The following is a 10169-nucleotide window of genomic DNA, read 5'->3' as shown; positions in this document are numbered from 1 at the left end:
TTACTTTTATGGCCAAAGGAACATTGCAGCCACAATGAAGTTAAGAATCTTGAGGGGGGAAGATTATTCTGAACTATTTGAGTGGCCCCAGTAGAATCCCAAGGGTCCTCAAAGGAGAGTCAGAGAAGGAAATGTGATGACAGAAGTGAATGTTAGAGTGATGCAGCTTGAGCAGGACTCGACTGATTTGGAAGATGGAGGGGGCCACAAGCTAAGGAATGCAGGCAGCATAGTGCCTGGCACCATCAGTATGTGATGCAGGGAAGACAGAAATTGGGAGAATTCTTTTCATACTTCCAAAGAATCACAGAATTCAAAGTGACCGTGAAAGAAACTTAAAGCCCAACTATTGGGTGGCCCGTTTTTTTCCCCCCAGAATGCCTAGCGACAATGAAATTGTTGGCCAAAACTGTTTGCTTTCAACAGAGTTGGTGATTCTGGTGCTTCACAGAAACTACATTTGGGAAAGGGTGAGCAGCCTCTGGGGAAAGTGCTTGACCGAGAGACGGGAGAGGGAGACTGGAAAGGGGCAAGTGCATTAAGAGGCCTGAAGAAGTCGACAGAGAGAGAGAAAGAGAGAGAGAGTCCGCAAAAATGGAAAGAGATGTTTACAGAAAAGAGGAAGGGAAGAAGGAGGGGAGGAAGGAAAAAAAGAAAAAAGGAAGCAATCTGGGGATCTGAAGGGACCCAGGAGGAAAGGTGGGGAAAGAAGAGAGACAAAAAGCAAAGCAAGTAGTGAGTCTCAAAGTAAACTTCCTTTCTTCCCATAGCTGATGCTGAGTACAGAGTTGAACTTCACAGGCCAGAAGCCATCTGCGGCTATCAATCCCAGCCCCATGCTGCTGCCGTGGTCAGTGGGAGCTGCACATATGGGACCCAGGCATAATGCAGCCCGAGAAACCAGTGGGCTCCCATATGGTGAGAGGCTGCATTTTCTCTGCTCTCTTTACACAAAGCTGCTATTGACATCAAAGCGCTCCCTGTGACCCATGGTGTTCACTGCTCAAGCTCACAGGCCTCTGTTTCAGTCTCAGAGCATCTCTGTAACTGTCTGAACCAGTCGTCTTTAGGGGAGTAGACCCTATGCCCAAATTTGTAATAATCTCTATGTTTTCCACGGTGTGGGTTTTGTTTAGTTTAATGCCAATGGTCAGTTGGTTCCAGGTGACCTTTTCACCTCTTAGTATCACTTAATAAAGAAATTTTTTAAAGGAAATATTTCTTTAAATGTATATATGTATGCATATGTTGAATATGAATATATTGAATATGGAAGCATTTTGTGGGTACATACACACACATACGTATGTATACAAGCATACACCCACATAAAGCTTCCATATCCAATTTCTAGGAAACCAAGAACAAAGCATTGCAGGGTATTTTTCAATAATCCAGAGCCCCTCTTTCATTTCTATTTTTATTATTTTAAAGAGCATGTCTCACAATGAGATGCATTTCTTAGCTTTCTAGACGATTCACTGGGACCACACTTAGCTGGGCCCCTCTCGTGGTTTTTAATTTTACCCCTTTCAGTTGACTGTTGCACATATAATCATTCATTTCTGTAAGCTCTACCCCAGGAATTTTTTTTAAACAAATTTTGTCCATGCGGCTTTTAATTGTCCTCCCCAAATTGTGTCTGGTACGTTGATGTTCCCCCGGGTCTGGGTTTTTAGCTTACTCAGTTCTTTCTTCCTCGGCTGACACTGGGTGGTCTCTCTGCCTTGTCTGGCCTTTAAGTATCAAAACCAGCTCTGTTTTATGTTTTTCACACAGTTCACTTTTCCATCTTGGCTTAGGAACTGAGATATTATTCCTTCTTCTTCTTCTTTCTCAATGGCTTGTGATTTTTCACAGAGGATGGCATTTAAGATTTGTCACCTTGGGTATCAAATCTGTGCAGAGATAAACAAACAGGACAGCAGTTACATAATTTCTTCAGTCTCAGTTTTTAAATGTATGTCTATTTCTTCTGCCCTGAATTTGGAGGACAGAAGAGTCGATATGTTTTCATCTTCTCTCTTAGACAATTTATTTAACAAGTACTTATATTGTACTTACCATATACAAGGAACTAGTGCTCAATGCTTTCCAAATACGAACTAATTCAATCCCCAGGACAACCTTCTGAGGATGGGGCTGGGATTCTTCATAATGGTGGCTCCAAGAGGTAAGTTACTTGCACAAAATCACATGTCTGGTAAGCAGCAGGGTCGGGATTCAAATCCAGACCATCAGATCCTGTATCCAGGCTGTTAACCACTACATTAGGGAAAAATAATGGGGCATGAATTTCTTCTCTTAAGACTTTCTGATGAGTCAGTTCAGTGTTTCCAGGACTAACATCAATTTTTGACTCTATTTACATTAGACACAAACGATTTTCTTTTTTTTCAGAGTACTTCTTTAGGAAAAGTATTAGAATGCATAACAAATGCATGCGGAGTCCTATAATCCTGCTCAGGTATTTTATTTTCATCTTTCCCTTTTTAAGGCAGATGGGCTGAAGTCATTGTTCTGGGATGTCTAACGGCATCTGTGCCTCTTTTTACTGTGTTACCCCATCACTTCCTTCTCGTAGCTTTTCGTGAGTTTCGTCATCAGCACACAAGGCCTGATTTATGTTCTGAGAGCCACACCCTTTTCAACAAAGCACACACAGATGCCATACATAAATGAAAGGTGACCTTTGCCCACAGAAAGAATTTTGATGAATCACGGGAAGTAATATACAGTTCAGGGAAAATAGTCGTTTGATCATTTTGTCTTTTTCTTCTTCTTTTTTTTTTAAATGTAAATCACTTCCCATGAAGAGCAATCTGAGTCTGATGAGATTCTTTAAGTGGAGACTACAAAGACCCCCAGCATATTAGGTAATAATTCCCCTTGTGCTGGGCTCTGATTTACTGCTACTGATGGGATGTGCATATTGGGAGGCAGGAGGAAGTTGAGGACTGTTGGATGGAATGATAAAAAAAAGCATTTAGATTAGTCGCTGAATATTTCTTGGTTATGGAACAAGGGCTGGACTGTCCATAGCAATGTTTTCAGACTATGGACTAGGACCCATTAGTGGACTCTAAGGTCAGTGTTAAAAGAAATTGAAAAAAACTAAAAGATAGAGGAGAATAGAAAACATCAGAACGCATGACACAGAGTAACAACAGATAGAGTTTGGTGAAACTTTCCTAAATGTGTGTGTACACAGAATGTATATACTAAGCTGCAATGTAAACTGTATCTCTTACTATGTATTACGTTCAAAAAAAGTTTGAGAGGGCTTCCCTGGTGGCGCAGTGGTTGAGAGTCCGCCTGCCGATGCAGGGGACACGGGTTCGTGCCCCGGTCTGGGAGGATCCCACATGCCGCGGAGCGGCTGGGCCCCGTGAGCCATGGCCGCTGAGCCTGCACGTCCGGAGCCTGTGCTCCGCAACGGAAGAGGCTGCAACAGTGAGAGGCCCGCGTACCACAAAAAAAAAAAAAAAAAGTTTGAGAAATACTGCTCTACAGAATAGAAGCAACCACAGACACTTTACCTTCTGAGAAAAACTACAAGACAAAATGACAATTCCTGATGTTCTAAGAGGTGTTAGGGGAATTCTATACAGGTGATTCTACGGGGAGTATTAAGAGGGATCAATTGTAATAGGAGTAAGTGGCTCTATTCTTCTTAGTGAGGGTGAATTTCTGAGGTGCAGTCAAGAAAGAATTCTGAAGAGGGAGGTCAGCGTCCAAGGAGATATGAAACGGTGGCTCCTCCAACTTCACAGGCTGGGAGAAAAACACTCAAGTTGCAAATGGCCGATGAAGGTAGATTGTGAGAATATCCTCCTGTTAGGAGCAAAGAAGTAGAGTCCAGGAGAGAAGAGGGTGAGGAGATTGGATCTAGAATAGCAAACTAGATGCCTTTTGGCCAAAACTGAACCGTAGATATTTGCTTTGACTGGTCTGCTGTTTTAAAAATTAAGATGTTCCCATAAAACTTGGGATTTCCAGTTTCTCTAGAAAAATCCGAAGACCTGGCACCACTGAGTCTGCACTCATGCATGGCAGCAGCTGGCTGGCACCAATGAGGAGGGGCTCCCTGTGTGCTATCACCCGTGACTGCCACTAGCACATTTGGCTCTTAAAATTAAACGTTCAGTTTCTCAGTTACAGTAGTCACATTTCAGGTGTTCAATAGCTACGTGTAACTGGTGTCTACCATATTGGTCAGCACAGGTATAGACCATTTTTATCATCACAAAAAGTTCTACTGGACAGTGTTGCTTTTAGACCCTGTCTCCCCACTAGTCGCTGCTTTCTCCCCCTGGGGCAGCCCCACTCCTTTCTGCTATCTGCCTCACTCTATTTGCAACAAGGATTTCTATTTGTAACTCCTATAACACAATACTTAGGTTAGGTTGGCTGAAAAGCTCTGAGTAAATCGTGGGAATTGAAACCTACCCCAACTGACCACAGACTCACTGAAGTATCTTGAATTGTGTGTGTGTGTTCTTTGCAAGGGAAGGAGTGACATGAGAATTACAGATATCGTGTATGTGTAAATAGCATCTTATAAAGTTACTCAAATAGAAGAAGAGTGGGTTCCAGTTAAAGTTCTTCATTGCAGGGAAAAGCTGTAGAAAAATAGCCTGATTCCCTGTCATCTGCAACTATGGATATCCAATGGGGTGCTCAGACAGAACCAAAAAGACCAAATCTGGTGACAGTAACTAACAGTAAAGCAATGCATAACTTTCCAGATAAAAGTTAATATCCTGTTACGATGCAGGTGGATAGAGTACCTTCCGGCTCTACCCAACTATCACAGAATACAAGGGAGAATTGACAGCGATCGAGTTGATTTGATCAGTGTAGGAAGCCAGTTGGGGTAAATCAGACCTGAGAGAACTGTTTGGTTTGCATTGTCTGACAATTCTAAATTAATCAGATGAGCTTAAATCTCCATGTTATTTATGCAGGCACAGTCATTAAATATTCGCCTTTGAGCACAGTAACACACACACACACACACACACACACACACACACACACACACACACGCCCCTTTAATTTCCAGGAGCCTAATGCAGTTGCCAAGAACCTAAGATGGCATAATGCCCTTAGAGTCATTACATGTTAACACATTTGGTGTCCATGTTGTAATTTAGCAAATTTTAACTGTTATTTCTTCTGTCTTGGTTGCCTTTCCTTGCCTTAAACTCTTTTGCTGTGGAAATGCATGGAAAACATGAGAGGATCCTGAAATTCTTTGGGCAGCGAGAAAATTTTGTTTTTCAACCTGCGTTTGTTCATTGGCATCACTACCTACATTTTTGCAGGTTCACATATGAAAACAATTATTCCTCACTTCAGGAAGTCCGTTTTTAAAAAGTCCATTTGACTTCAAAGCATCCAGCACCCTTAACAAGGTCAGCCTAGCTGAGGAGACAGCTAGCAGGAGCCCTAGCCTGGGGGAAATCTGGACTTTCCTGGCTCCTTATCTCTTGGAACTTGCGCTGGAGTCCAGGAGTAGGGGCTGTGCCCACCCAGCAGGGGAAGTATAAATGTCCGTCCCTAAGAGCTGAGAATAGGGCACAGCTCTCTCAGTCTTTCCTGGAGTCAGGACCAAGTGCTCCAAACCCTGGTGCATTTTATGGGCGTGGCAGAAGGTCCCAGCACAGGGTCAGGGCAACTGCCATCTTGCCGTGATATGTGACCTTAGGTGAGTCTTTTAGTGTCTGTGAGTTTCTGTTTACTCAGGTGTATGGAAGGTTTCAACTGGATCAGTCTCCCTTTTGATAAATATAGAAATCTCACATCCTTGTTGGATCTACATCACAGTCACTGCGAAATCAACCTTTCTCCTAAAGCATCAATAGAATTAAGATCAATGTTACGCTTCGGTGAATAAAACAGAAAATGTTCACATTTGCACACATGGTAGGAATTAAGTCTACTTAAAAGCCCCACACCAGCACTTCTCAAATTGTAATGGGTGGAAGAATCATTTGGGTAGGCTTATTTAAAATGCAGGTTCCTGGATCTCTCCTCAAGAGATTCTATAGCAGGTTTGGGGAGGTGCTGGGAATCCACATGAACAATCACACCAGGTGATTCATTGTCCAGAGGGGATATTTTGAGGGATCCTGGCATTGGCTTTAAGTTTCCAGATGTGCAGAAACTACGTCTGTCATGTTCAGCATAGAATTCCAGTGCACCAAATGCCTTGTAGGGCACTCAGTGTTGGCCATATGCCTTGTTGATTTAATCCCTCCAAATACTTTTTTGTAACATCCAAGAAGAACATGTCAAGTTTCTTTTGAGAGAAAATATTTTTATCTGATTGGTTCACTGTTTTATATTCAGTCGTGAAGATGTGCCTGGCACATTGTAGCTGCTCAGTAAACATTTGTTTAGAGATTAGATGACTCTCTATTACACAATGATTAGAATTGCTCTTCGTGGGCTTCCCAGGTGGCGCAGTGGTTGAGAGTCCGCCTGCTGATGCAGGGGATGTGGGTTCGTGCCCCGGTCCGGGAAGATCCCACATGCCGTGGAGCGGCTGGGCCCGTGAGCCATGGCCCCAGAGCCTGTGCGTCCGGAGCCTGTGCTCCGCAGCGGGAGAGGCCACAACAGTGAGAGGCCCGCGTACCGCAAAAAAAAAAAAAAAAAAAAAAAGAATTGCTCTTCGTTTTCCAAATATGAAATTATATGTTCTGAAATGCCTGCTGCCTTGGGAGGGCAACTGTGGTCTCCACCCTTACAAGCCAAGTGAGAATGTTGGACTGTAATTGTCCTTTAAACTGTCTCCCCATCGAAGGTGGAGGGATTTAAGAGCAGCATCTCAATGAGGCTCTTGAAGCCACGGCTCAGCCTTCTTACTGGGAGAGGCCATAGCGTGAGAACAAGGCATCAACCTCCTCCTCTCCCCTCCCCCTCCATCACCACTACCCTCTGACGGCCTGTCCCAAAGCACCCAGCTGCACCTGTCCTTGCACTCTACTGTCAACACCTGCTGGCCTTCCTGCCCACCCTCACACCCCAGAGGAGCAATTCTGGCTCCCTCATCTGTGTTCCTAGCACCGAGCACAGTGCCTAATGACGGATGAGGGAAGACCAAGGTGGGGACAACACGCAGGCTGAAGGGCAGGTAGTGGGGGGCCACTTGCCCCTCGCCACCGCCTTCTCTTCCTGCAGCCTCAGAGGACAAGTCTTCAGAGAGGTCCTCCTGCCCCTGAACTAAATTTTTCTACTCCTATTATTTTCCCATAATAGCCCATTCTCTTCTATCACAGCACAGTTACCAATCGTTAACTATATGTTTACTGGATTCCCTTCTTGTTTATTATCTGTCTCTCCAACTAGATTGTAAAATCCATGGGGCAAACCTATGTCTGCTTTATGCTCTACTCAGAATCTCAAAAAAATGCTTATAGGTGCTCAATACATATTTACTGAATGAACAAACTAATGAATGAATGAACGAAGAAGTATGCCTAGTAACGTCCTGAGGCTACTCTTGTAGATCCATCTCTGCTCCAGGCAGGAAGTCTCACTTGCTCCAGTTAGCCTTCCCCTCACCTCCTACCCCAGTTCTCCCAGCAGAGAGGGAACTCCTACACCAGGTCAGAGTGACGGCTCTGATTGGTTATTCCCTGGGGACACCTATCAATCGATACAAACAGTTTGCTGGTTGACACAGGGTCTTAAAAAAATGATGCAGTACCCCTACATAGATGGAGATGATCTTATCTCAAAATTCATTTTTAAATGAATAAATCATAATAATAGCTCTCATTTTTGAGCATTTACTCTGTGCCAAGTACATAATGATATCCACTATTTATGGAACATATGTGCCAAGCATTTTAAATATATTACTTCACTGAAGCCTTACAAAACCAAAGACAGGTCCTATTATTGTCTTCATATTACAGCCAAGAGCTTGGATAAGTCAAGTGTTTGTCCGAAGGTCATACAAGTCGTAAGTGATCATCTCTCTCTCTCCCTCTCTGTCTGACCCCAAAATCCATGTACGTTCCCTGCCATCTACTTCCAAATCTGCTCTGAAGAGGAGGAGGGGGTATATTCATGCCCAGATGGAAATGATGAGCAGTGGACGTGAGGGAGGGACAGGGTAAGGAAAGAAATAGAGGGCAGATTTCTAACTTGTGGGAGACAAACGTGACCCTCATGGGCTGGAACTATAACCTTCCCTTTATGAGAGGAAGGAAAGCCTCAGTCCAGCTGAGGGACTCATCCCAGTGGGCCAGGGAAGTAGGAGAAGCTCAAAGTCACAGATCCAGTCCTTTCGAGGCTCTGCTTTCACCTTCCGTCTGCCCAAACGTGAACCCCGCTGCCTTACTCAGGTCTCAGACACTTTAGGGAGAACACTGGGCCTAAATCTTCTCGTGCTTCATCCTTGCCTTGACAGGAGTGCCCTGCAGTGGCTGGGTAATTGACTCTGCTTAGCAAGTGAACCAAAAACATTACAATTCTGACACTCTCTTCTTCTAGAGTTAAAGTCTTTGCTGTGTCTCAAGGAAAGTTGCTGTTAGCCAAATATGTCCCAGAACACACAGCCTCAGTGATGCTTTTGTTTATCAGAAAATGTGGAGGTGAGGCATCTATTGTTAGTTACAGAGGACAAATGATTTTTGCTTTGCAGCTACACTTGAAGCATTAAAGAATGGAAATTTTACATATCTTTTTCTCCTTCCCTTCTTCCTTCTTTCCCTCCCTTCCTCGCTCCCATTCTTCCTTCCTTCCTTCATTCTTTTTTTTAAAAAAGATAACATCGAAAGTTAGAAGTAGGAGCTTCCCTGGTAGCGCAGTGGTTGAGAGTCCGCCTGCCGATGCAGGGGACACGGGTTCATGCCCCGGTCCGGGAGGATCCCACATGATGCGGAGCGGCTAGGCCCGTGAGCCATGGCCGCTGAGCCTGCGCATCCAGAGCCTATGTTCCGCAACAGGACAGGCCACAACAGTGAGAGGCCTGCGTACCGCAAAAAAATAAAAAAAGTTAGAAGTAGTTTGAAAACTATTTTAACTTTGAACTGTCTTGACCTATTGAAAATAGTCATTATGAAATTATTGATTCAACCATGTATTGATAGAAATTTTGATAAGTGCTTTTGTTGAACATAATTCTAGGTGCATTTACTTCTTACCAGATGATTTGGCTTAGTGTCTAAGGTAGAGCTCTGCTTGTCTCCCAGAACAGTTCTGTCTTAGTCATTTGGGCTGCTATAACAGAATGCCACAGACTGGGTGGTTTATAACAATAAATATTTGTTTCTCACAGTTCTGGAGGCTGGGAAGTCCAAGATTAAGGGTCTGGCCAATTCAGTGTCTGGTGAGGACCCACTTTCTGGTTCACAGACAGCTGTCTTTTCCTTGTGTCTCACCTGGCAGAAGGGGCAAGGGAGTTCTCTGGGGTCTCTATTATAAAGGCACTACTGGAATTTCATTCATGAGGGCTCCACCCTCACGACCTAATCACCTCCCAAAGGCCCCACCTCCAAATGCCATCACACTGGGAATTAAATTTCAAGATACGAATTTTAGTGGGGACAAAACCTTTCAGTCTACAGCAAGTTCCTTCACAATAGTTCGACTTTTCACTGTTTCCTTATCTTATCTTACTGTTCAAATTCCAGAGGAACTCAAACTGTGTAAGAGAAACAGCAGGAAAAGCAGACCACCTGGATCTGTGAATCTCAAGCTATTTCTGCATGCTTCATCCCCAACCCTGTCCCTCAAGCCCAATTTTTTTCACTGCTGCATCACCAAAAGGACAGGTAATCAGTCAGTGAGTTTTCTGTCTTTTAATCTGGGAGCAGAAGACCACCTGACCTTTAATTAGCAGCTAGCAAGGGAGATAAAAAGGGAAATAAATATTAATAATATCTATTTTATAAAACATTCAATTTTGTTCACATGAATACTAATCAAAGCCTGCATAAAATCATAGCACATCATGTTTGAGGAAAACATGTGAGTTATAATAGATCCTATTTCCATAATTCTAACATGCTGTAATTTCCATCTGATGAAATGTAGCTATGAAATTAAAAGTGCCATTTTATGTGTGAAAGTTCTAAACCTGGACTGAAAGTGAAGGAAGATATTTTTTAGAGTTTTGAAAAGAGGACAGAAAAATGGTGGAAATATGAAATATT

The sequence above is a fragment of the Phocoena sinus genome, chromosome 5 (assembly GCF_008692025.1).
Source record: "Phocoena sinus isolate mPhoSin1 chromosome 5, mPhoSin1.pri, whole genome shotgun sequence".
Lineage (NCBI taxonomy): Eukaryota > Metazoa > Chordata > Mammalia > Artiodactyla > Phocoenidae > Phocoena > Phocoena sinus.
The sequence above is the reverse complement of the archived record's forward strand: the minus strand, read 5'-3'. Positions refer to the sequence as shown.